Genomic DNA, 27,261 nt, shown 5'->3' on the forward strand with positions numbered 1-27,261 from the left:
CCCAGGGAAACCTGCTCCAGGGCTCCAGGCCCCGCTTGGGTCAGGTCAGACCCTGAAAGACTCCCTGCTCAGAGTGAAGAAGGCGTGTCCGATTCTCCTGTGTTGTCAAAGAAAAATTTAAGGCAAACCTGGGTACCTCCGACGTTTCCTGGCTACGTAGCTTAGATAAGTGATTTCAGGTCTTTGAGCCTCAGTTTCCACATCTCTTACAATGGGTTTATGGCAGAGGATTGCTGTGAAGATCAGATGTAACATCTAACATGAAGCACCTCAGATAGCGTCTGGCAGACAACAGATCCTCAGCTAGTTCCCTTCCCCGTGTCCCTCTGAGACTTTTCCTCCCCACTGTGTGTACACTTGGGCCCAAGGACTTCCATCCTCCCAGTGACAGGGCTTCATTCAGCGTGTGGTAAACCGGCTGGTTCTTTAGACTAAACCTGCTGCTCTCACCCAGGATGGGTCTGAGAGCCCCCAGACGGAGGGGCACGTCTGCAGAGACAGCTTGCTTTCCCTGGAGCACAGCTTGCGCTGCAGAGATGGCCCCACAGGGCTAAAGAGCAGTCTGGTCTTGTGTGGACACGGTCTGCGGGATCCTCATGTGGCCCCATGCTGTGTAGCTCAGCACACTGAGCAGCTGATCAGGACTGCTGGCCCAAGGAGGCCCTACTAGGCTCCAGCCCTGTTACCTTGGGTCCAGGAGAGGGATCTTCCAGGGCCTGCTAACCGGAGCCTAGGACCCCAACAACCAGACCACAGGGGTGTCTGAGCTGCCAAGGTGGGTGGAGAAGAAGGACCCAGAAGGGGACTATGGGCTACCATTTCATCTCTCTGGGATTTGGTTTCCTTGACTATAGAAAGTGGTTAATGAAGATTCAATAGAGTAAAGGTTGAGGTCGACGGGAGTGAGAAAATAATACCTACATTCCTGGTTTAAGTTAAAAATTAACTGAGACGTAGCAGAGTCAGGTAATAACATAGCTGATCACCACTAGTCAAATGCTAACACTGACTCAGCACTTCGTGTCTGTCGGTCTGTGTTGTGAGCACGTCATGGTATAGCTAAGTGAGTCCTCTCAACAGTTCCGTGAAGTAGGTGCTATCATCATCCCCATTTTACGGATGAAGATGCCAATGGAATTTTAGTTAATTTACCCGAAACCACACAACTAATAGATGGGAAAGTAGGACTGGGTCCTGGTAGCCTGGCTTCAGGGGCTGTGCTCTTGATGACTGCACTGCACCGACGATGGAAAGCTGCAGCTCTGCAGACAGAGGGGCTTGCTAAACCCTGCTTCTAGCCCTATGCGTTCCCTGCAGGAGAAGAGAGGCCAGCTTTCTGGGGGCTGTTTTGGGGGCACGGGGCTTCAGGGGAAGGCAGATCCAGTTCTGCCAAACCCACCCATCCAACAGCCATCCCTCCTCTCAGAGCTTGTGTCAGTTTCCTGGGTCTGCTGCGACAAATTGCCACAAACTTGGAGGCAGAACAAGAAGTGTATTCTCTCACAGTTTTAGAGGCTGAAATTCTGAAAGCAGGTGTCAGCGGGGTCGGTCCTTCCTTCTTGAAGGCTCTGCAGGAGAATCCAGGCCTCTCTCGTGGCTTCCTGTGTCCCTTGGTTTATACGTGCACCATTCCAGTCTCTGCCTCCATCGTCACGTGGTATTCACTGCGTCTCCAGGTCCTTTTCCATCTTTGCTAAGGACATTCTCTCATTGGATGTAGCATCCACCCTGATCCCACATGAGCTCATTAGATCTTTACCTTAATTACATCTGCAAAGACTGCAGTTCCAAACAAGACCATATTCTGAGGTTCCCAGCAGACACGAATTTTGAGGGGAAGCTGTTCAACCACAACAGAGAGGATTAAGTGAGGGAGCCGGAGAAGCCAAGAGTGTTCCTCTAAAGGAAGTTTCTCCGTAAAGAAACACAATGCAGGAGATCTCTCTGGTCTTAGCAAATATTAGCTTGGCTGCTTTACTGTAGATCAAAACAACATTGTCCAGAGCATAACAGATGCTTGTTTCTCTTGCATATAAAATATCAGCTGGGGACATAGACAAGTTCTGCTTCATGCAGTTCTGCGGGGACTGAGGTTTCTCTGTCTCGTGATTCTACTGTGCACCAGGATGTGACCTCAATTCCAAAGGCAGAGATGGCTCACTGGAGAGGGCCATGCTTTAGCTGGCAGGTAGTGAAGTAAGGAGCAGAGGGCAGCCAGTTTCCTCCTAAGGACACAGCCAAGAAGTTGCATGTAACATCTCTGCTCACACCCATTGGCCAGGTGTTAGCCAGTCATGCCTCACTGCAAGGGGATCTGGGAAATCTAGTCTTTGGCTGTGAGGTTATATGGACCAGTGAAAACTCAGGAGATTCTATTTCTAGAAGATAGGAAGCTGGATTACTAAGGGATGCTAGCATAAAGGATGGGAAGCCCCTGGCACTGGGAAGCTAGTTCAACAAATTATAAGTTTGATCTTCTGCCATGACATTGCTCATAACTTCTCATTGGCCTTGCCGCCAATAAACCTCTACATTGTCCATTGACCATGTCACCTGTCATCACAGTAACCCGAACGCAGACCGATCGTGAGTCCACAGACCTAAGATAGTCCGCTCCTTTTCACGCTCCTTAACCCGCCTCACAAAGTCCACTGCTCTCCAGGCCCATCTCCCCCTCCAGCTGGTCCCTGGACCCCAGATGATGGATCCGTAGCGCAGGGAGGCTCTCCAAGTTCCCTGTGTCTCTGACCGCCAGCAATCTCCCATGTCCTAGACTCTGAACCCTGGGCGCTGCAGGCCCTGCCCATGCTGAGCAGATGCCTTCCTGCGTACTGGATGAGCTTGGAGAATTTTCTGGCATTAGAGGGTGAAAGTCAAAACAGTCGTTCCAAGAACATCTGTTCCTGAGTGGCAAGCATAGTCTCTGCACACCAGGACACACGCCTGCACAGTTCAGCAAGCTGGATGGTAAAGGGAAGCGATGTTCTGGGAGTGAGGACTGATGGACCCCGCCATGATGGAGGCTGGCCTTCCTGGAAGGGTGCTGTGCTGGGAAATAGGGAGTAATAAGTGTCGGAGGTGAGTGAGGGCCCAAGGGAGTGACCGCATGGAAAGAGGCAGTGAGTGCGTGAAGGAAAAAGTGAATGAAAGCGTGGGCAAATGAGTGAGTTAATGAGGAGCAAATGAAGAAACCAATAAGTTAGTAAATGAATGAATGAGAAGATGAGTAAATAAGTGAAGAAATTAATGAGCAGTGAACCAATGAGTGAATGAGTGTGTCTAATTTTGAGTGAATGAATAAGTGTACGCTGGAGGAAATAGAGTGAATGAGTGAATCATTATAATGAGTAATTAAGGAAAGAGATGATATGTGATAGAGTAAGTGATTGAGTCTATGCTTGAGTGAGCCAGCAGTTAGATTACTCTTCTTTCTCTGGGCAGCAAGACTGGAAATGTGGGGCAAGACAGGAGTCTAGTCTAGCTGGAGGCCCAACGTCAGGGGCAGCATGGCAGAGCCCAGGTTCCAACCCTGGTGCCTTGTACCAAGGGGGTATCTGTAGCCCCACTATGCTTTAGCTGGTGTGACTGTATTAATACTTTGGAAGGGAAAATAATCCCCTCTTTCTTAAAGAACCTTAGCAAAATTCAAGTGCAGCCAGGAAGCTTCTAGAGGGATTTTTTATTTGCAAAAATATGTTAAAGGTAGATTTTCTTTGGATCGTGAATGCATGCACATTTCCCAGCAAGTTCACAGGACATCTTAAGAAGAGATGAGACAGGGCATCAGAGGATACGGTGTAGACTGCCCGGGTGCTGGGAGCAGAGTCCCCGGGTCCCATGTGAGCTGAGAACAGCCTCTGGAAGCAGAGGGAAGCTGCAGAGCATGATGGTGTTCGGTTTGCTGGTAGGACAGATGGTGAGACCCTTTCTGCCTTTTCTCCGAGCCTGGGTGAGTTAGAATGTGCTGGTTGAGGAGTTTTGATGGCAGTTCATTTCACCAGGCCCTCTCCAGCACTTGCTGGGTCAACACGGCTGTGGATAGGATGGTGAAAGTACTGTCCCGGGACAGAGCAGCAGGGCCGCCAGACAAACCCACCTATGCGAGATGGGGGAATCATTGTGGAAAGGAGAGGCTGTGTGACCCCAGCAGAAGGAGGTCAGAGAAGGTGTCACAGGATAGGGGGCGTGAGGACTAGACTTCGGAAGGGGGTGAGAAGACTGAGAGAGTCCAGGCAGACATGCAGCCTGAACTGAATCGCGGGTCGGGAGCATAGTGAATGTTGGTGACATCCTCAGCTCTGAAAACTGCCTGGCTCAGCACCAGGAAAGGGGCCTGCCGAGGTCACAAGGCAGATCCTCGGTGAGGTGCTTCGTGAGCATTTGTGGAATGTATGAATGAAGTATAAAAGAAGGAGACACAGAGCAGGGAGGAGAAAGGAAGAGAGAGAGGTTCACTCCGAGTTGTAGAGCAGATCCTTGGAGGGCAGCCCAGGACTTCAGAGACCTGTACAAGGGAGCAGGTCCAGGGGAAGGCGTTGGTCCCTGGGTGCCCTGTGGTTGAGCCCAGGTCAGCACCTGGCACACAGCTGACATTTAGTATATTTGTTTTGAATAAATGAATGAAGAGTGAGTAGGTTCTTGAATTTGTATCAGGATAAGACAGATCGGATGACATCACATGAACATTGACCTCGTTACTCCTCAGCTTCTTTCTTTTCTTTTTTTTGGTAACCGCAGTCTCAGTGGGGTTTACAAACTGGAAGAGACTTCAAGAATGACCTCTAAGCATCTGCTTCTGTGGGTGAGAAAACTGAGGCCCAGGAAAGGAAAGTGGCTTGGCCTTCTGCGTTTTCCGCTTCCGATGGGATCTAGAATTACCAAAGTTCTAGAGGCCCGGATTGTTTCCTGTGATGCCAAGAACCAGGAGGCCTCCCCGTCTCCTCTCCTCTCTGATCTCAGTCTTTCTCATCGACATGAGAGATCTCTAAGGCCCCTTCAGGTCCTCCCCCCCAATTCGTCTCATTCACCCCACAAATACTGAGCATCCGCACAAGTCAGGTTCTGTGCTATACCCTGGGCTAGACCAGAGGGAAGAATTCCCCAAACCCACACCAGGCCTCCACCCACATCACATCATCTCAGCTCCTGTCATATTTTTTTTTATGCTTATGTCTCTGCTGTTCTACTCAAAGCTTCCCAGGGGTATTTTTCATTTTTGTGCTATCTTAAATTCTTCCTGGAGCAAGGCACAAATTTAATGCATAGATTAAACAATATATTGATTGTTACTTTTTTGTAGCCAAAAACTCCTTTGCCTGTAAGCATTCACTGGAGATATTCATTGGAGACAGTCAAATAAGCAGATAATGTCGCCAGGGTGAAAACTGCACCAGCAAGGGAAGCCCAGGGGATGTGGAAGCTCAAAAGGTGGGCACCTGATCTAGACAGTGTATCAAAGGCTTCCAGAGGAGATGAACTTCAGCTCGGTGTTCAAGGACAAGAAGGACTTAGGGGAGGAAGAGGTGATGGAGACGAAGGAAACGGCGTGTACAGAGTGCTGAGCCCTGAGAGAGCCTTGCCCATTTGAGGATCTGCTGGTCAGTTTTTAAAAAATATTTATTTGGTTGCACCAGGTCTTGGTTGCATCATGCGGCCTCTGAGTTTCAGCATGTGGGATCTAGTTCCCTAACCAGGGATCAAACCCGGACCCCCTGCACCGGGAGCTCAGAGTCTTAACCACTGGACCACCAAGGAAGTTCCATCTGTTGGTAATTTTTGACGATGCCGAAATCCCCCTCCTCACCTCTCCCCTCCCCAGAATTTCCTGAGGACTATCTGTTATGCACAGTAGGAACAATAGCTGGAAGGGAGGTCTGAGCTGTCTACACTGACAAGCAGCTGGGGAAGAAGCCCTTATACATCGGACTTTGAGAATGGGGCTGGGGTACTGGCTTCTGCTACAGGTACAGCAATGCAGGGCAGACTCTAAAGTCACTTCCCCAAGCTTCCGGCCAACAGCCAGAGCTGAAGCCCCGTTGCCCCAGAGCCTGTGCGTTGACTGAACACCCTTGGCTGGCCTTTCTTCTGCACAGGTATGTGCCACGAGTCACAGCAGTTTGCGCTTTTCTTGGAACTGAATCTCACCTCTTTGTGAGCGATAGCTTAAAACCGTTTTTAAAATATGAACATTTTTGAAGTTGAATTAGTCCCCTGGTCAACACCGTGTGGGTCGAGTGGAATGGCTGGGAGGAGCAGGAGGTGGTGGATGGGAAGCAGAGATGTGAGTCATTAAGCCCCATCAGGAGGCAAGTTCAGAAACCCAGAAGGGCCCCCAGGCACACATATGCATGCTCTTGTCCCAGGAAGAAAACTAAGGCCGGGATGGTCTTAGATAGGAAGGAGGAAGGGGAGAAGGGCGGAAGGAGAGAGAGAGGAAATAGGCAACTTCTTTTGGAAACAAACACCCACTGTTACTTACACATCAGATAGATATTAGGCATAATCAGCAGGTTTCCAAAGTGCTCCAGAATCAGTCTGGTTAGGTTGCTCTTGCTGAGGTTAATATGAGGAAATAGCATTCTTAAGCACCCATATTAACCTGTCTGTTGTTTTATGGACTGTGACAGCTGCATTTTACATCTTAATGGCTAACCATTTATTTCCCTCCAAAAAAGGGCATTTTTTAGCCCAGGAAGCAGGCACTCAGGGCGGGAAACTTTGCCCCTTGAAATGAATTTTGACGCAGAATCTCCAAGCAGACACAAGTAGCTGCCACAAACAGCTCCCACTCCTTCCAGAGGTCCACAACTTTTTCACCTATACCCTCCAGCAGACTCTCTCCCTCTTTAGCGTCCTCCTTGGTTCGCCCTTCTAGGCCTTTCTCCCAGCTGCTGTGGTCTTGGGAGAGTCAGGTTACTCTCTGGGATAACAGTGCATGGAAGGGTCCTCAGTGCAGAGAAAAGGCCCTGGGAGCTAGGAGAAGGAGCAGAAGGACCCAGCTGGACCAGCTTCAGAGAAGAAGGATGTGAGCTGGGTCAGGGGAGAAAGATGAGGAGTGGTCTTGATAAGAAGAATAGCCTCACTTCAGTTCAGTTCAGTTCAGTCGCTCAGCTGTGTCTGACTCTTTGCGACCCCATGGACTGCAGCACGCCCGGCCTCCCTGTCCGTCACCAGCTCCCGGAGCTTGCTTAAACTCATGTTCATTGAGTCAGTGACGCCATCCAACCATCCCATCCTCTGCCGTCCCCTTCTCCTCCCACCTTCAATCTTTCTCAACATCAGGATCTTTTCAAATGAGTCTGCTCTTCACATCCGATGGCCAAAGTATTGGAGTTTCAGCTTCAACATCAGTCCTTCCAATGAACACTCAGGACTGATCTCCTTTAGGATGGACTGGTTGGATCTCCTCGCAGTCCAAGCCTCACTTACATAGTGCCAACCCCATGCCTGACCTTGCTCATGAACTTAGAATATATTATTTAATCCTCACAACCACTCTCAGAGGTAGGCATCGCTATGATTCCTTTTTTTCTGAGTAAATGAGGAAACTGTAAATGAGGCCCACAGATGTGAAGTCACTTCCCAGAGTAACACACTTCTGAGTGGAGAAGCCAAGTCACACTGGGTGTTCTGGCTCCAGCATCATGGTTTTCACCCCCTGTTGCACATCCTGTGTAAGCAACCTTTAAGCTCACATTCCTCCAACAAGTGTTGGTTGAGCACTGACCTGACGATGTGCCACAAACAAAACAGACACGCTAATTGAGAGGCTACTGTGGGCCTGGCCCCCCACCACCCCCCGCCCAGCACCACGGACATCCTGGTGACGAGACAAAAGTGGGCCCTGCCCCCCTCTAATTGGAGAGGCAGACGTTCATCAGCTGTCAGTCAAAGAAGTACAAGTGCCCTACAGAAGAAAACCTGCCCCCGGAAGTGATTCCCAGTCTAAGCTGAGACCGAAATGGTAAAGACAACTCCTGGAAGGGGAAACAGAATTGCTGCCTGAGTATAATGGCCTGCAAGATGGCTGGCTTGCACAGAGCCAAGGGAACAAGGGGACAGACAGGAAGATAGAATCAGTGTATCTTTCTGTGACTTGGGAACAAAAACAATTTAAACTAGGATGCGTTCGAGGGTCTGAATGAGAACAACAGGTCACTCCATGTTTGGCTTAGTTTCCAAAGTGTTTCCAAAGTTTTTCACACTCACCCTTTTTGGTCTGAAAGCAGTCTGGTGAAGTGGGCAAGTGTGGGTGAAATCCCAACCTAAGTGATCAGAACACTGAAGTTCCCCTGAAATGATCCCTAAGAACTGAGAGCGTGAGAATGAGGGTCCTGGTCTTCCTGCTCAGGGGCCAGTTGGGGAGGCGGATGGGAGAGGAGGCTTTGCAGGCCGTACACGGTGACAGCCTCGGTGCCCTGTGACCCTATGGCCCGGAGTCCCCTCGCAGGCTGTGGGTGGAGCTGGGAAGTGTCGGGGAAGAAGAGAGTTTCCTCTTCCCTTCTAGCCAGGTTCTTCTGGCTGGTCTGAGAACTGAATTGACGTAAGACAGATAAACAGGAGAAAATGGAATGTGTAATTACTATATTCATGGGAGAGAAAGAAAATTAACTCACGCAGGAAAACTAACTCACCAAAATGGCTGAAACCTCCACCTTAAATACCATCTTCAGCTAAAGTTGCAAGAGAATATTGGGGATAGTGATTTCAGACTTCAGGGAAGGAAGGCAAATGGAGAAGAAAGAGAAAATATTTGGTAAATAAATGTTTGCTGGGCCATGCAGAGACAGTGGGACAGAGTGTGGCCTCTTATCCACAGGTCCTCTTCCTCCCACCATTCCCAGTCCACATTCTTGTTGCAGCAAAACACGGAAATGAGACTTTTCTTAAATAGAAATGACTTTTCTGATAGAAAAGAAAAATAAGGAAACAATGAACTGACTGGGGAAACAGCATAAACAGACCTGCAAGAGTTAAGCAATCTCTGTTATTCTTCTGCTGTTACTACCAACAAACACTTGTAGCTGGACTTGTCCTTCACAAAGCTAATTACTCCCTGACTCCATATGAATTACACTCTGCACCTGGCATTCTTTTCTCCCTACACACCCTCATAGCATTCTGCATATCAGAAAGAAGGTCACAGGCCAGATAAACTTCAGAAAAGACCAATCCCAGTTGCCAAGTTGCCTGATGCCAACTGTGGCCATTTTGAAGTTTTGCACAAGAAAAATAAAACACAAGACCTTCATTAGGATATAAAACCTTTCCCTATTCCCCAGGGAGTGGGACACAGTTCTTAAGACTGTAGCCTACTATGTTCCCTCTTTGCCTGGCAAAGAATAAAGCTCCTTTTTCTTGTGCCTCCCAAACCCTGTGTTTCCTTTTAGCATTAGTGCACAGAGAGCCAAGATTTTGGCATCAGTATCTCTGGTGATAGCTTTATTTGGGGAACAGGCCCTCTATCTAAATTTTCTAAGCAACTAGGGGGAAGGTCAAAGTTTCTTCCTGAGTCTTTTTGAGCCTCGATTGTTTTCAGTTCAAAATAATCATCGTACTAAAGAGACACTGGGGGAGGGAGAAGAGAGAGCAAGTTTTGCGTCCCTGCAGAAGCAAAGCTGTCCAATGCTGTGCCTGGCACTTGGTCACTGCTCAGTGAATGCTGATTCCCCTGCCTCTAACAAAGAGGGTGCAAGCATCACTTTGGTTTTGCACACCGCCTGGCCACCATCCTCACCTTCTGTGTCAGTGTGTGTTTTGGCGGTGTTTGGCACAGTGCATGAGAAAGGAGAAAGTTGTTCACATTCCTAGCCCGCAGCAGGATCCCTGTTTCCCAGCATCACAGTGTTCCGCCAGGAAGATACTGTGAGAGGTAAATGGATCAGCCTCTGCCTGGATTCTGCAGAAGGAAACTCAAGAAGACAACTTTCCGGCTTTTCCGGTGCCCCAGCCCTGGCACCTCACCACAGCATACTCTAGCGCTGTGGACAGGAGCATCCCTCATCAGAGAGAGCTACTTTGGGAATGTCTTCACTCGAGAAGAATCACTAGCATTCACTCACAAAACCCTTTGGATACATTTTTCTCATTTAATCACCATGATAATCTTGTGAGGAAGATACGTATCTGTCAGCATTTTGTAAAAGAGACTTGACATGGTTGTCACTTATGGCACACATACAACAAAACCCAAACACAGTTCCTCTCTGACCCCGGCCCAGCCTTTTCTTGGCCTTTCCTTGGTCCAGGCTTCAGAGACATCACAGCAGATGTTCCCTGCCCTTGGGTGTTCTTGCTCATTGGAAGGATGGTTAGAACACCATCCCGGCCCCTGCAAAAATGAGCATGGATCCTTCATGGGGTGGGGGGTGGGGGGATGCTGTATTCTAGAAGTCTTGCTTCCCAGGCAGCCTGGAGGCCAGAGTTACACTCCCCTCTCTGTGGCACATCCATCAGACATCGGTAGATGGATGCTGGCCAGCATCAAAATTGTGGCATCGGAAGGGGCTGGAGGAGTGTGGCTGGCTCCCAGCCTCTTAATTTTCCCATTCTGCTGGAAGGTCGTGCTCATTCGAGCTTTCAAACCAGAAATAAATTATTATAATCCATTTGCTAATTACACCACGCTGAAGCTCGAGACGCTGTAAATTGCAGCCGTGATAGAGCTAGATGAAGTTTCGGGGAGTTTATTTTTAGCCTTGCAGAGAGCACTCGGTTTCCTAGAGGCTTCATTTGCAAGTCTAGGAGGGACAGGGAAAATCTGTCTGCACGGTCCTTTCTGTCCCGTGACTTGGATGGAGTCGTTGAACCTCCCTTGCCCTCCTCGGTAAAGCAGGTGACTGTCATGGTTGATACTAAAGCACTGTCTGTCTCTAAGGTCTAATTCTCATTTCCTGACTGTAAACTAGAATGTGTTCAGGCGTCATCTTTCCCTGCCTAGGTCATCCTGGAGAATATCAGGAGCCATCACCCCAACATGTGAACTGTGAGACTCAGGCCTCAGAAACCTCAGGTTAAGTGGATGCATGGTTCCCCTTTCCTGATCCTTTTTTTGGGGGGGTAGTCAGGTGGAAAAAGGCAGAAGGATTTTGTATAGGATGTTATGTGCGCTTTACACCAGCTGTGTCCGCAGCTAGGTGCTTGCCTTTGAGCGGCTGTTGAATGGCCTTCTCCATTCAAGGCCAGGGTCACCAGTGTCAGCTGGGCAGTCACACTTGAGTGTCTGTGCGCCAGGCACTGGACTTGGTTCTGAAAACATCGTGAAGGTGAAGAGGGTGCAATGCCGAGCTCCAAGGAGACCAGCAGGGAAGGTAAAGCAGGAAATGAATATGTTGCAGTGCTTTTTGAACTGCAGTATTAGCCACGGATGGTAAAAGTGCCGAGTGTCATCAGCAATGTCACAGACTCACTGTGGTGTGCAGATCCTGGTGTGTTCGTGCCTGATGGGAGAGGAGAATCAGGGAAGGCTTGGAGGATGAAGGGGCATTTGAGCTGGGCTTGGTGTATCAATAGGATTTAGAAATATAGGGACTGGGTAAGGGAAATTACACAGACCTTGGTAACCTTGGAAACCACCCTGACCAGATCACAGGGATGGCAGTCCCTGACCAGTCAGCATTCCCAGATATCTAGCAGAGCACGTTTCTTCCCTAGACACCATGACCTCCAGCATATTTTCTTCAATTTTGACCAAAGTATGATATGTTTTTTTTTTTTTTCTCAAAGGCTGAGCATAAAACATTCTTTGTTTGGATGCTTCTGGGTAAACAATCTTCTACCATATTTGTGTGATTCTTGGGTGGATAGATGGATACGTGGTCAGATGGATGAATGGATGGTTTGGTATCATTATAGAGCTGCCACAGGAAGGAGACGGAAACAATTAAACTGGCTGGGCTTGTGGGAAACGTTATGGGAAGAGGGCCGTGGAGCTGAGCCTTGAACGATGGATAGACTTTTCTCGGCTCACAGTGCAGATAAAGGGCTTCCATTCCAAGAGCAGCAAAATGGAAGCATGAAGTGCATGACACTGTGGGAGAATGGTGAGTTCCAGGGCTTAGGGGGGGAGGATGCGTAAATGTAGTAACTGAGCACAAGCTTTGAATTAGACAGATGGTGTTTTGAATCCCAGCTCCGCCGCATAGTAGCTGAGCGATCTTGGGCAAATTATATTTCTTTTCTTAGCTTCTCCTTTCTCATCCATTGAAAAAAAAAAAAAAGGCGGGGGTGGTGGGGTGGTGGGTAGTATTAACAAAAGCTATGCCCCCCACATGGCTATTGTGACGATTAAGTGAAATACTGTTTAGCACAGTGACTGGCATACACTTAGTGTGCACTTAATAAATAGCAGTTTATGCTTCTTATTTTATTGAAACAATTCTAATTAAATTATGAAACTAATAATGTTATATACCAGTTTTGCATCAACAAATAAGTTATGAAAATGCCAATTGAAGCCACAGAATTGAAGAAAGAGGGGGCTCTTTACTCTTTCACATATAAGGATGAGACAAAGGAAAAAGAACTAGCAAGAAGCAGGAAACATCCTTGCAGGTAAAGGAGAATCAGAACAGATTGGTGTTGTAGATGCCAAGGCAGAAGGGTTTCCAGAGGAGCTGGTGACACTGCTGGAGGGTGACCCGGGGAGGCCCCTGCAGACTGAGAAGCCTTTGGAATTTGCAGTGGCAACATGATTATGATTTTAAAAAGAACTCTCTGGAGGTGGAGCCCCACCGCAGTAATTTGTGGGGGGTGTGGGTGTGGGGGAAGTAGTTTAGATGACTCTTTCAGGAATTCTCTCAAAGGAGAGGAAGAACTTGGAGTGGGATGGAAGCAAGGTCACTGGCAGGGCTGAGTTAGAGGAAGACCATTTGAACTCAGTTGTTTGTCTTTCTAAACCCATGCCTCTGTTTGATCAATGTAACATCACTGCCCCGTTCCCAACTCTGATGCTCTGGTACCCATCCGACAGCACTTACCCCAGCCCCACTGCGGAGCTGTGCCTACCGAGATTTCGCCTGGGTTTATTTCTTATAATCACATTCTAAGAACAGTAGGAATTCAATGGTCTGTTTAAATAAAGCAGATAAGAAATGATGTTGGCATTGAGAAGGAGATAGATTTGAGAGTCAGCAAGTAGATCGAACCGAGAGAATATAAGGAGTGAGCCGAAGGGGAGTCAGCGAAGGGCCCTGTGGTTCTGGCGTGGAGGGCTGAGTGAACGGCCATGCCTGCTAGTGGGTGTGTCCCTGCTTCGCGTGGGTCCTTACCTCCACCCGCCTGGGCAGCAACCCACAGGCTTATGGAGAGTAAGAAATCACATGGTAGGTGTGCTCATCATTTGGAATATTTCAAATGCTTGATAAATCTAGGCTATTCTTATTAATATTATGATAAGCTAGAAACAGTGCATCTGGCTCTCTTTACTTTGTACTCTCTCTATCTGCATAACCTCTTCGTCAGGAAGCATAATTCTAAATGGCAGGAGGGAACTAATGTGTATTGCTCAGGTACCTTTTTACAGATAAGGAAATGGGAGAGGCAGGGGAGGTTTTTAAAAAACTAGCCTGAGATTGCACCTAATAACTAGAAAATACACTTTCTTTCTAAGCACACATGGAACATTCACAACAACTGACTACATCTTGGGCTATAAAATGCATCTCAGTAAATTTCAAGGAATCAGTATCCTGCAAACCACATTCCCCCACCACAGGACAATTAAGCTAGAAATCAATAACAGAAAGATGAGTTTTAAAAGATGCTTTGGGCAGGGGATAAATAGTTTGGGGGAAAAAAATGCATTGAGAGAGATTCACAAAAACACTTCTAACTAACTCATAAGTCAAACAAGAAATGATAATATGAATTGTAAAATACTTATAAATGATAAGAGAAATATCAGATATAACATGTACACACTGCTATATTTAAAATGGATAGCCAACTGTATCAGTTCATTTCAGTCACTCAGTTGTGTCCAACTCTTTGCGACCCCTGAATCGCAGCACGCCAGGTCTTCCTGTCCATCACCAACTCCCAGAGTTTACCCAAACTCATGTCCATCAAGTCGGTGATGCCATCCAGCCATCTCATCCTCTGCCGTCCCCTTCTCCTCCTGCCCCCAATCCCTCCCAGCATCAGGGTCTTTTCCAATGAGTCAACTCTTCACATGAGGTGGCCAAAGTATTGGAGCTTCAGCTTCAGCATCAGTCTTTCCAATGAATATTCAGGACTGATTTCCTTTAGGATGGACTGGTTGGATCTCCTTGCAGCCCAAGGGACTCTCAAGAGTCTTCTCCAACACCACAGTTCAAAAGCATCAATTCTTCAGCGCTCAGCTTTCTTCACAGTCCAACTCTCACATCCATACATGACCAATGGAAAAACCATAGCCTTGACTAGACAGACCTTAGTCGGCAAAGTAATGTCTCTGAGCCAACTGTACAGGACCTACTATATGGCACATGAAGCTCTGCTTAGTGTTACATGGCAGCTTGCATGGGAGTGGAGTTGTGGGAGAGTGAATATGTGTATACGTATGGCTGAGTCCCTTCCCTGTTCTCCGAAACTACCACAAACAATATTGTTAATCGGCTATACCCCAATACAAAAGAAAAAAATATTTTAAGTGGAATTATAGCTAAGACAGTACTTAAAGGTAAATGTATGAACTTAAATGCTTGTATTCAGAAAGAAGAAGCACTGAAAAATTGAAAAATGGACTAAGGATCCAATTTCATAACAGTAGTTAACATAAATGGACTCCCCAGGTGGCACTAGTGGTAAAGAACCCACCTGCCAGTGTAAGAGATGCTGATTCGATCCCTGGGTCTGGAAGATCCCCTGGAGGAGGCCATGGCAACCCACTCCAGCATTCTTGACTAGAGAATCCTGATGGACAGAGGAGCCCGGCGGGCTACAGTCCATAGGGTTGCAAAGACTCAGACATGACTGAAACGGCTTAGCACACAGGCATGCATGCAGTAAACATCAAAAAATAAGATAGCCCAGGATTGTGCAGTTACAGGTGGTAGAGCCTGGATTCAAACACACATACGGCTGCTTCTAAACCCCCACTCTCTCCACTAGAGCATGAGCCTTGCTCTGCGTCATTCTCCCCAGTATGCCCAGTGCCTGGAAATTAGTTTTCTCCCTAAGAGTCCGAGACCTGAGCCTATAGGGTCGCTCCCTGTATCCACAGGTTGACGATCAGTCCTGCTCACTTATTCATCCATCCTTTTCTTCATGCATTGATTCAATATTTATTGAGTGTTTGCTATGTGCCAGGCACTGGAATCCCTGTCTTAGTCAATTTTCCTCTGAGTGTTCAAACCCAGTCTTCAGCCTGGGCCAAAGCTGCTGCTGCTGCCCACCCCGGACCCCCTCCCCGTCCCCCTGTCCCCAGCTGCCTGAACCTCAGCTGCTGCCTGTCAGAACAGCAGCCTTGTCAGAAATGACTGATTTCTCTCTTGTCTCTTTCAACAGGTAGACTGAAATTACCATGTGTCCAAATTAAAATTGCATACTTCAAGGATTATTTGAAGGACTATTCTTAGACCCTTTTAAGAAGATTTAAAGAAAAGTGAGTTGATTGTTTTTTTTTTACACTTCAGAGAGTATTCATGATTTAAGTTAATGATATGGGTGCTTTTTTACTCTACTCCTTAAATATGTGTTAATAGGTAGACTTTATACCCATTTATATTATAAGAGATTTTTTTTTTTAACCTAAAAACAATGAGCAGGGAGTACAGTATTACTGTATGGCTTCCCTGTACGATTTTAGTACATTTAAAAGGCTTGAGAAATTTTAGAGATGAAAGGGTCTTAGAGGTGTGGACCTTTGATAGATAAGATAGAGAGAGAGAGAGATGGATGGATGGATGGATGGACAAATATAGATAGATAGATAGATAGATTTGCTTAGAAATCTTATGCTATGCTTAGAAAGCTCCAGGGACTATTGAGGAAGTGGTTATCTCCCCCATTTGGAATTTTTACTCAAAAAAATCTGGCTTCGGTATCCACTATATCCACTGCTCCTCACATCTTGCCAAGCCTGTTTTTCACCAGACAGCCCTAACAATGGATGAGGACAAAAATCATACCCTTCCTTGAGATCTTTCCGTATTCTTTGTCCCTCCAATAATGCCTTATAATTTGGTTTTAAGAGCAGTTTCTTCCCTGGTCACCTTCTTTCCAACACTGTTAATGCCTCCTTGAAAAGAAGGGTCGCCTAGAACAGGGGTCCTCACCTCTGGGCTGTGGACTGGTTCCTTCTGTTGGATCAGTGGTGGCATTAGATTAGAAATAAAGTGTTCAATAAATGTTATGCACCGGAATCATCCTAAAACCACCCCCTCATCCCCAGTCTGTGGAAATTTGTCATCCACAAAATTGGTCCTTGCTGCCAAAAAGTTGGGGGCCGATGGCCTGGAATACAGACAGTGCTCCACCAGCGTCTTTTATTCCATGAGATCCGTGAGAATCAGAGGAAGATACACTCGAGGAACCACACCTGGGTTCCAGGCCCAGTTCTGCTGTGATGACGCTTTCGAGAAAGTCCCTTCATCTCTCTGACCTTGAATAGGAGGATAGGACAAGATGGTCCTAAGATGCTGTCTCCTTCCACGTGGAAAGTTTTGCTGACTCAGAGTAAAGAAGCTGTGGCTTCTCTCTGTCCCAGGCACTGGAATGGGCCAGGACTTGGCGATCAGTAAGAAAATGCTGTGATAAGCAAGTATTTTATAAGACAGTGCAGGGATGTGGGTACAGTCCCAGTCCAGTCACTTGCTGACCATGGGGTCCTACGCTGTCACTTCTCTCGAGCATCTGTTTCCTCATTTATGAAGGCAGGTTATTAACACATATGGCAAAGGATTCGTGTGAGATGTGCTGGGATAATGCACATAAAGTGCCTGGTACCTGGTGCGTAGGAAGTGTTCGGTAAACTCCTAGTAGTCGCAGAAGTGGTGATGCTGTTCCTTACCTCCAGCTGGAGGAGAAGACGGCAGGTGGCAAAGACGCTAACAAGAGAGAAGTGTGAATCTGTGGGCGTGCTCATTAGGGATGGGGGAGGAGTGGTCACATCCCGTAAACTCTCCTGCAAACACAAGCCCAACTTTGGAAAGTTCATGAAATTAAAACTCTGTTCAGAATCAGACAAGGAAAGATTGGTTGCTGTGGAATATACAGTTAAATGGGAAACTTGTAGAGAGGATCTGAGGAGCTGCAAAATTCTACCAACCTCTGGCAGCTGACACAGCCCTAGTCATGGATAGTTAGGATTGGTATCTGCAGAAGGAAGGTCCTTGGACCCCCCAGTAGACCTGGGGGCTGGACAATCATCATGTATTTTTATAAGTTCAGAAGGCTGGTTATGAGGTTGAGATGAGAGATTAGCTGTGAACAAGATATACAAACTTTAAAGCACCCTCCGCACCTACATATGTTTCTGTTATTTGTGCATTATGAGATGGTTCGCTACTTTGGACATCAGGAGATAGGGAAAACTCCACATGTAATGAAGCAGTAGGGTCCAGCCCACAGATTCCTGAGCAGGACAGCATGTGTATATACGCATGCACATGTCTGTGTGTGTGCTCACATGTGTGTGCACATGTGCATGTGTGAGAGCCCCTTTGGGTGTGCCAACACTCTCCATGGTGACTGGCAGCCCAAAGAGGATGGCATAGTAATGAAAACACAGGCTGTGGAGCTGGTCCGCTTTGCTCTGTAACTGTGTGACCTTGGCCGCGTTTTTCCATGAGTGTCCCAGCCTCTGTCTTCATGGAGCCTAAGGAGTGTATATGCCGGGCTACTCTGAGGGAGGGAACTGCTTAGAAGGCACCCTTCACACGAAGAAGGCACTCGGAATGTGTGTGTGCCCTTCTTGCATGGTTATCGGAATTTGTCAGAGTTTAGGGAAAGTCCTCTTGACCTGTTGGCTGAAAGGAACCTCCAAAGGCATCTCAGATTCCACCGGACCCTCCCCTGAGGGTCTGGGCACCTTGGTGGATGCAAAGCCCACGTGGGTGAGCACGCTCTCCACCCTCTGCAAAGGCTCATTCCAGAGGTGCTCCCACACCACCCTTCTGAGTCCCCTGCCTCAGTCTGGGCTGTGGGGCTGGTGACTCTTAAATTCAGGAGGACTGAGAACTGTGTTGTCATTGAAGGTGTAGAACAAGGTTGCTGTTTAAATTGGGAAATTATGATAGCTGATAGCATGGCCTTTGTTCTTCAGACACCTGCCGGCTGTTCATACCAGATCCTGCCTCAGGCTAACACTGCAGCGGCAGCCACTGGCCAAAGGTGTCCCTTCCAGGGTTTCTAGATCCAAGGAAAACTGCATTATCGTGTATCGCAGTGTTTTTCAAATTATGGGTTGTGACCTATTTGTGGGTCATGAATTTAATTTGGTGGTTCAAGATCATCGTGCATTAAAGTGAAGCAAAGTAGTCCAGTAGTCCATAGAGTGTATGAAGATATTTACATTATGTGTATTCAACACAGGTCTCATATCCAAAGTATAGACATTTGACCTTGGAACAATCCAGGGATTGGGGCACTGACCCTCTCTCTGCACAGTCGAAAATTCCGGTATAATTTAGAGAGTGGCCCCTCCATTTACATGGTTTGTCAATATTCCAGGCTCTGCATCTGCAGATTCAACCAACCATTGTCTATATAGCACTGTAGCATTTGCTGTGGAAAAAAAATCTGTATTTAAGTGGACCTATGCCATCTAAACCCATGGTGTTCAAGGGTTAGCTGTGTAGTAGAAAAAAAGAGGAAACTCCAACAAATAAGGAAGGGAAAGACAAGCGACCTAATGGAAAAATAAGCAAAAGATATTTCAAACAGACACTTCACAAAGGAGGTTATCCAAATAGGCAATAAGCATATGAAAGCATTATCTGTTATCAGGAAATTACAGATTAAACCAGCAATGAAGTGCCACTCTACACCCATGAGAAGCGCTAAAATGAAAAAGATAGACAATATCTAGCACTGGCAAAGACGTGAAGCAACTAGGCAGTAAAGAATTTGCCTGCAAGGCAGGAGACACAAGTTTGATCCCCGAGTCCAGAAGAGCCCCTGGAGGAGGAAATGTCAATCCACTCTAGTATTCTTGCCTGGAAAATTCCAGGGGCAGGGGAGCCTGGCAGGCTGCAGCCCATGGGGTCGCAAAGAGTCGGACACGACTGAGCAACTGAGCATGTGTGCACGAAGCAACTAGAACCCTCATATATGGCTGATTGGAGAGTAACTTAGATTGATGACTTTGGAAAACAGCCTGGCAGTGTCAACTAATGCAGAGCGTATGCAACTAGCCGTTCCGTCCTTAGATGCGCACATGGGACATGCATACACCTGTCCACCCGAAAACATGACCACCAGCAGCAGCACAGATAAACGGAGGTACAGCCACACAATGGAATACTGTCCCCGGCTGTATCAATGGCCCTCACAAGTATAACGTTGAAATAAAAAGCCAGGTGCAAAGAAACTTTGTGACAACGTTCATCTTAAGTATGCTGCTGCTGCTAAGTCGCTTCAGTCGTGTCCGACTCTGTGCGACCCTATGGACTGCAGCCTATAAGGCTCCTCCGTCCATGGGATTCTCCAGGCAAGAACACTGGAGTGGGTTGCCATTTCCTTCTCCAATGCATGAAAGTGAAAAGTGAAAGTGAAGTCGCTCAGTCGTGTCCGACTCTGTGCGACCCTATGGACTGCACCCTACCAGGCTCCTCCGTCCATGGGATTTTCCAGGCAAGAGGACGGGAATGGGTTGCCATTTCCTTCTCCTCATCTTAAGTATAAAAACAGACAAAATTAATCTATATTGTTAGAAATCAGGATCCTTGGGGGGAAGGGCTAGAAAATGGGCCTGGCACAGGGGGCTTTCAAGGTGTTGATAATGCTCTGTCTTTTGATCTGAGAGCTGAGTACATGGGTGTTTTCAATTTGCGAGAGCTTATCCAGCTCTTTACCTATGATACATACATTGTGTATATATATGTATATGATATATGTGATATATATATATATACAGTGCTTCAATAAGTTTATAAAATGAATGTGTAAATTCCAGTAAATCACAAATGAATAAAGAGGACTAGAGAACACAGCAGGTAGTAAGGGCAAGCACTGCTAAGTGAAACTCAGGTTACATGTGCATCCAGGCTGAGCTGAGATGTCCAGTATACTCCTTCCAGTGGAGACCGACAACCAGAGAGCCGCTGACGGTGTAGAACCCTCTCCTTTTAAAGATGGAGAGTCTAAGGCCCAGAGACGAGGGAATTGAGAGAGAGCTGGGAGGAAAGCAGGGGAAGAGCACTGACTCCAGGACTCCTCCCGACGCGGCGTCTCCCGGCTCCACTGCCAGTCGGTGGGATGGCGCGTTCCGCTGGCTCCATCTGGCACCGCAGTCTCCGGGGACAGCCCCGCGCTTCAGTCCAAGGGGATCGGCTGTTTTCCCACCACAGACAGGCAGGGGCCCAGCTCCAGCACCCCACACGCCCTCCCCACACCTTCCTGCCCCCCTCAGAGCCCTGGAAACACCACCGCACTCACCGGCGCTTTCATTTGTGTAAAACAACTGCCGTGCCAAAGCTAGCTCACGCCTGTGGAAGTTAGACAACTGTGAAGAGAATACCTAGGGAGAACACGATTCAACAAAGCGCTGAGTCAGTCCTGGCTCTGTGCTCTTGTTACAAAATGGTGAGACCTTTCCGCAGACCTCTCCTGCGACGGGCCGGCGTCCTTCCAGGCAGGGCTTCACAGAGGAGGAGAGCGCCCTGCGGGTTTTAAAAGGCTCGGGGTGAACCTTGCCCAGGGCCTAGAACCATCTGCAGTAGGAGGGTCATGTAACGTCAGCGGCTTTCCAACTGTGTTGGCTGTGATGCTCAGCACAAAACACCTGCGGCATCTTCACTCAGCACACAGCCCCGCCCAAACAGGGAAAGGGGCACAGTGTAACCCAGGCCTCCCCAGGACCGGCGTCTAGCTGGATCCTGGAAACGGGCACAGTGTAGCCCAGGCCTCCCGAGGACCGGCGTCTAGCTGGATCCTGGAAACGGGCACAGTGTAGCCCAGGCCTCCCGAGGACCGGCGTCTAGCTGGATCCTGGAAACGGGCACAGTGTAGCCCAGGCCTCCCGAGGACCGGCGTCTAGCTGGATCCTGGAGATGGGGTGCCACAGGGGGCATCATTTCAGGGAAGCCAAGAGGTTTGAGCTAAGGATCAAAGCAAGGGAAACTGCCCAGGCAAGATTTCTCAGGGCTGGCCAGCAGATGAGAACCTCATTTGAGTGAGAGAAGCCATCTTGCATTCTGGAAAGTTACATAGAGTCAGGCTTGAAGAAATGTGTAGTGAAGATGAGGGTTCAGAAGATGTGGGCGGGGGCCAGCTGAAGGCCTCTGTGCCCTGACCGGGTATGTCTGGGGAGAAAAGGAAACATTGCCTGAGGTTCATACACGGAAGACATGCCTGTAGCCTTGGAGATGGACGCAGAGATGTAGGCAGACACAGGTATGAATGTTGGTGCAGTCCCAGAACTTTGTTTCACAGCATTCGCTTGTGCCATTTGCAAAAAGAAAAAAAAAACTTTTCTGAGCAGGCTTCTGATCCAGGCCTGGCTGATGGCAGAAGCTGGAGCGATGAGAAAGACAGAGTTCCCAGCCTCACCTTCCTGCCAGTGGCTTGACAGGTCAAACCCAAACACAGATTTGATGTGGTATTATTATTCCAGGGCAGAATATCCCAAACAGTGTTTTATGATACGTCAGCCCTGCAAAATGTTGTTTGGGGAAAAAAAAAAAAGGTTTCCATGTTGAACAATCTGGAAAGTACTGCACCCTGACCCCACTTCTGGGGGTTTTCACGGCCTCTGCTACTCTAAAGGCTCTGAGAAGTCCTGCAGGGGGGATGCCCTTCTAATGTTTCCCAAACTTACTTGCTCCAAAACTCCTTTTTGCATGTCTATTCAAATCCCTCTGTGTTTCCAAACTGATTTGGTGAAAGTCTATCCTAGCAAATGGCCTGAAGGCTGGTGGGAAGCTCTGAGGAAGGAGAAATGGGCTGTGCCTGGATGCAGACACAGAGAGCTCCCTGGAAGAGGTAGATATGGGGTACACTGTAGAAGGCCCAATCTGAACCCAGCCTGGGGTCTGGGCCCCAGCAGATGCTGGGTAAATAATTAGTAAATGAAAGAGGACTTCCCTGGTATCCAGTGGTTGGGAATCTGCCCGCCAGTGCAGGAAACTGCATCAAGATCCCACTTGCCACAGAGCACCTAAGCCTGCACAGCACAGCTACCGACACGCACATGCCGTGGAGCCTGTACTCCACAACAAGGGAAGCCTCCACAATGAGCAGCCTTGTGTACCGCAATTAGAGAGTAGCCCCCCGCCCCACTGCAACTGGGGAGAGCCCGTGGCCAGCCATGAAGACCCAGCACAGCCAGAGAGAAAGAGAGGAGTGAATGGCTTTGGTGAAAAGAGTTCAGCTTCCTCCGTGAATGCTGGAGGCAGAAAGTCCACGCAGCACTGGGGCTGTGCAAATGTGGTGTTGGCAGCTGGATGCACGGTCTCTTTCCTCACACTGGCACCTCTCTCTTGACTGTTTTGGAAAAGGCAACAGGAGGCAGCGAAGGCAAAGGGGCTTAAGGCCACATACTCTGGGGCCAGACTGCCTCGAGTCCCAGCTCCATCACGTCCTCGCTGGTCTCTTAGGCAACCTGACAGAACCTTTCTGTGTATCATCACCCTAATCTGTAAAATGGGCCTAAAAGTAGTGCTCAGCTTCATTGTGTTCCTCTAGACATGGCCTTTAGACAGATGTGCAATAAGCACGCCATCACCGCTAGCAGTCCTCCTGTGTTGGCTGCTTTCTATCATTGCCTCCCAGGCCTTTGTCCGAGCTCCCTTCCCCAGCATTTCCCAGCAGCCTGCGGTCTTTATGTTTCTGAGGGAGGCAACCTGCACGTTTGTTCTCTTTCCATGAGCATCACGGAGGGCCAGGCTGAGGCTTCTTCATTTTCAGTAGTCGGGGCTGTTTGAGGGAAGGCTTGAGTTCCACTCCTGGTTATTAGCCTGCAACCATTCCGGCTGGGTAAATATTTCAGAAGGAGTTCAGCTCATCTATTATTAATTTACTGCAAGCAGTTGCTGTACTTTCCAGAATAGCTCTGCCTACAGGTGTTTTGTCAGCCCTGTCGCGTTCTCCTGATCTTAAGCGCTTTCCGTGGGGTGTGCTGACACTGTCCCTCCAGCCTTTGTCTCCCCAGGGAAGGATGGGCAGTTGTATGAGCAGTGGGCTTGGGGTCCTTGCCGGATCCTGGGTAGTTTGGACAAAGATGCTGGTGGAGTCTTGTGCTTTACGCTGCTAGTTTCGGTATCACAGCTGACGTACAGCCCAGAGGCCGGGGGTCATCCTTGAGAGCATGCTCACTTTCATGGCCTCTTGTCCAGTCGGTCACCAAGTCTTAGCAGTGCCATCTCCAGAACCTCACAGTCCAGTCCCTTCTCTCTTGCGCTGCCCTCCCATCAGCTAGTCCAGGCTGCCATCTTCCCCATCTTCCAGGCCCCAGCTTCCCCGATGGCTGAGCTACTTCAGAATCCTGTTTTGTGTTCCCAGTGAGACTGCCCCACCCCAATTCTTTTTCAGTCACCTTCCAATTTTTAAATTACATGTTCCCAGTCTGGCTTCTCTGCTGAACCATAAGACCAGAGATCGAGTTCATCTTCTTAACAAATATAAATCTCCTCCCAGGTACCAATGGACAAGACTGTGCTTTTCCTTTCTCCTGTCCTTCTGTTTTCTTCTTCTTTCCTTTCTTTCACTTAATTACGGTTAAAAGGAGCCTAGTGACCAACTAGTCAAATTCCCTGGAGGAACCCCAAGGCCATGGTGGGAGGGAAGGAGGCAAAACAGGCAGGGCCCTGAGCTCCCAACCCCTCACCAACCCAGAAGTGACCCTTTATCTCCTTTAGATGTGAGTCTTATTTTAGATTTTCTTTAGAGCAAGTAAGGTGGTTCTTCTATGCTGAAAGCTTTTGAAAACGCTGATCTGTTCATATATTCTCGTTTCTCAGAGCAAGAATGTACCAAGTATTTTGAATATGTTCACTCATAAATAGAGCGTCCCTGGCGGCTCAGATGGCAAAGAATCTCTAGTGTCGAAGACCCAGATTTGATCCCTGGATTGGGAAGATCCCCTGGAGAAGGAAATGGCAACCCATTCTAGGATTCTTGCCTAGAGAATCCCACGACAGAGGAGGCTGGTGGGCTACAGTCCATGGCATGGCAAATAGTCAGGCACGACTGAGTGACTAATACTTTTACACTTTCACTTATAGACAAGGAAGGTGTTATCCTCATTTCAGAGATGCAGAAACAGGTGCGCGGAGCAGTTAGGAAACTTGTCCGTGATCACACGGCCAGTGTGCTTCACGGGTCCAGAATTCCTATCTAGTATGGTCAGACTCCAAACTCTTTCCACTGCCACCTGCTGCCTCTCCAAGATCCATCATCCAGGAAACAGTGGCTTCCCAAGCCAGCCTCTCCAGCTGGCACAGCATGTGGCCAGAGACAGATTGTGGGGATTTAATTGGGCACCGCTTGCTCAGAAGCACAGGACCTTCACTTCTAGGGCTTTCTGGCTGTGTGGGCTGTAAGATGCTAGGCAGAGAGAAACGGACTCTGTGAAAGCCAAGGGAAAGCTGGGCTGCACCCCCAAAGGGTCCTTTGTGCCTGAAACAAAGTGGCTTGAGCTGGGATCTCTGAGTCCCTGGTACCTTCACCACACCTGGGTCCTGCTTCCTCTGTGTCAGGAGCTTCTCCCAGGGATATCCAGGGCAAAGTGACGACCCAGGAAAGTAAAACTGCTCTAGATTCTGCAAGAAGACAACGTGTGTCATACCATGAACTTTTCATGTCTCTTTCCTTTACTTTGTCCTCGTGCCCAGGTTATTTTTACTTTAACTTGGAGGTAAAGTCTGGCTTATTTAAACAGCAGTGAAACAGAATGGAAGAAAAGAAAGCTGAGATCTTACCCCGGGCTGCCTCCAGAACTCACCACATGACTCCCTTTGGACTTGTCACATGACTTCTCTAAGTCTCAGCTTCCTCATCCGTCTTTACAATGAGTGTGTTTGGACAAGATGCCCTTGCCCACCATGGCAAAAAGTGTTCAAAGTACTGAGTTTCCTCCTCTGCTTTCCCAGATCCGCTGTTATTGCTGTGTGAGCTTGGGCGAGTTATGAAGGCTCTCACGGTCAGCTTTATCGCCCGCAGAATGGGGCAGTGATAATGCCTATTTCACAGATTTATTGTGGGGACTTAAAAGTAAGGCACTAAGAACGATGCCCAGCACGTGGTTCCTAGTTTAGTTTGCTGCTGTGGTGGTGGTCGTGATTGCCTCCACTCATGGAACGGTACGTGATGATTCTGCACTTTTGTTTGCCTAGACCATGTCCAGTGGTTAGTAGTCACACTTTTAGCTTTCACTGGCAGAGAAAACTACAGTGACAGATAGCTGCTTTGGATTCAGTAACGTTCGAACACAATGTATATTCCTCATAACACCCCTACATATATTGTGCAAAACATCAATGCTGTTACAGACAATCCTCAGTGAGCCAACATACAGGTTCCTAGATTGTTGCAGGAGTAATATGCCCTCAATTAGAAACGTCTGATCTAGGATCATTGCGGTCTCCTCCAGCATAACTCATGGCACAAAGTTAATGTTTGAATGAACAAGTGACTGAGGAGATGGATGGATGGACGGGTGATTTTGTTTTTCATTTGCCTCTTGATTTACTTTCAGCAGAATAACAAGTGAATATTTGTGTTCATGTGGGTATGTGTCTATGAGCATTTTCAAAGAAAGCCCAAGCTATTTCTGTCCCGAGGAAGAAGATAGTCATAGTTTGCATATTCCCCTCTTTTTTAGTTTACAGGGTCGTTTTTCACTGGAATCATTTCAGCTCTCTGGCTCTGACAAAAGATAAGCACCCCCTCTGCCTCTCCCAAGCCTTCCTCCTCCAACAATGAGGGCTTTGTGCTGGCAAGACTGCCTCTAGATGTCTCTTTCCCAAGGCCCCACAGCCTTCTCTGGCTTCTCTCAGGAGTGTTGGTGGGGGAGGGACACAGACAATTGAATTCAGGGAGCAGTGCCTATGGCCTGGTACCAACTCCACGAGTCAGGCCAGGGTAGACAACTCCATATCTGTTCTGGGATACAGGCAGCCCGGTTACCTGAGCTGGTCATGCAACTATCTGCAGCCAGCACCCTGGGAATCATCAGGCTCTGGTTTCCTGGAGTCTTTAGCTGCATGCCCAGGGGAGGATCAGAGCTGGGAAGGATGGGTGGGAGATGGTAGAGGGATGGGGAATCACTCTCAGGGTGTGAAGAATTTCACCCCATCCGCACAAGGGGCTGCTGTGGCTGCAGCCGCTTAGGGCTTCAATTCACTAATAAGATTAAAATGCCAACAGCCTGCCTCTACACACACACTTAGGAACACATTGGCCTGAGCTGCTTAATGAGTGTTAGTCAGGAATCGAAGAAAGGCCCAGGCAGGCGCCTGGCTGATGCCTTGTTGATTAGAACACTAAATGTGTTGCCCTTTGAAAGCCAGCACTTGCTGGAGAACAAACCCAGGGCTGAGATTTCCTGGTAACCCTTACATTCCCCACTGTTTCCAGATGTTTACAAATCATAAGCTGATCTGGGTAAGGCAGGGTTACAAGGACATCTGGATAATGACAAGGACAACAATAATGACTGTTACCCCAATAGTGGGCTTCCGTCGTGACTCAGTAAAGAATCTGCCTGCAATGCAAGAGACGAGGGTTTGATCGCTGGGTTTGTTAGATCCCCCGGAGAGGGGAATGACAACCCACTCCAGTATTCTCTCCTGGAAAATCCCAAGGACAGAGGAGCCTGGCAGGCTATAGTCTATGAGGTTGCAAGAGTTGGACACCACGTAGTGACTAAACCACCATCCCAAGAGTAAACAGTGGTTATCTAAACCTGGGTGCCTACCAGAAACACAGAGGGTTAGTTTGTTTCTTTGTTGTTTGATTTTTGTTATTTTGAAAATACAGACTCCTGGGTCCAGTCCCTGGAGGTTCTATTTCTTGTGGCCTGGAGACCCAGGAATCTATATGTTTAACAAGTACACTGGGTGATTCTGATACTTCTAGCTGAGCCCTGGCCTCAGGAACTGTTACTCTGTAGAATAAGGCCAC

The 27,261-nt window shown here is 48.1% G+C and overlaps 1 protein-coding gene across 4 annotated transcripts in view; it reads left to right on the plus strand.

The window, feature by feature from the left end:
* The window catches only part of TENM4 (teneurin transmembrane protein 4), an 844,684-nt gene that overhangs the window by 326,724 nt on the left and 490,699 nt on the right, over positions 1-27,261 (plus strand). Inside the window, exon 1 of one of the 4 annotated variants that reach the window (XM_069564906.1) lies at positions 15,514-15,583. The exons of the other annotated variants lie outside the window; for them this stretch is intronic. The gene's annotated coding sequence lies outside the window, so the exon portion shown is untranslated. Of the gene's footprint in view, positions 1-15,513; positions 15,584-27,261 lie in introns of those variants that run through there. 4 annotated transcript variants of the gene reach the window in all.

This window comes from Ovis canadensis, chromosome 21 (genome assembly GCF_042477335.2).
Source record: "Ovis canadensis isolate MfBH-ARS-UI-01 breed Bighorn chromosome 21, ARS-UI_OviCan_v2, whole genome shotgun sequence".
Classification (NCBI taxonomy): Eukaryota; Metazoa; Chordata; class Mammalia; order Artiodactyla; family Bovidae; genus Ovis; species Ovis canadensis.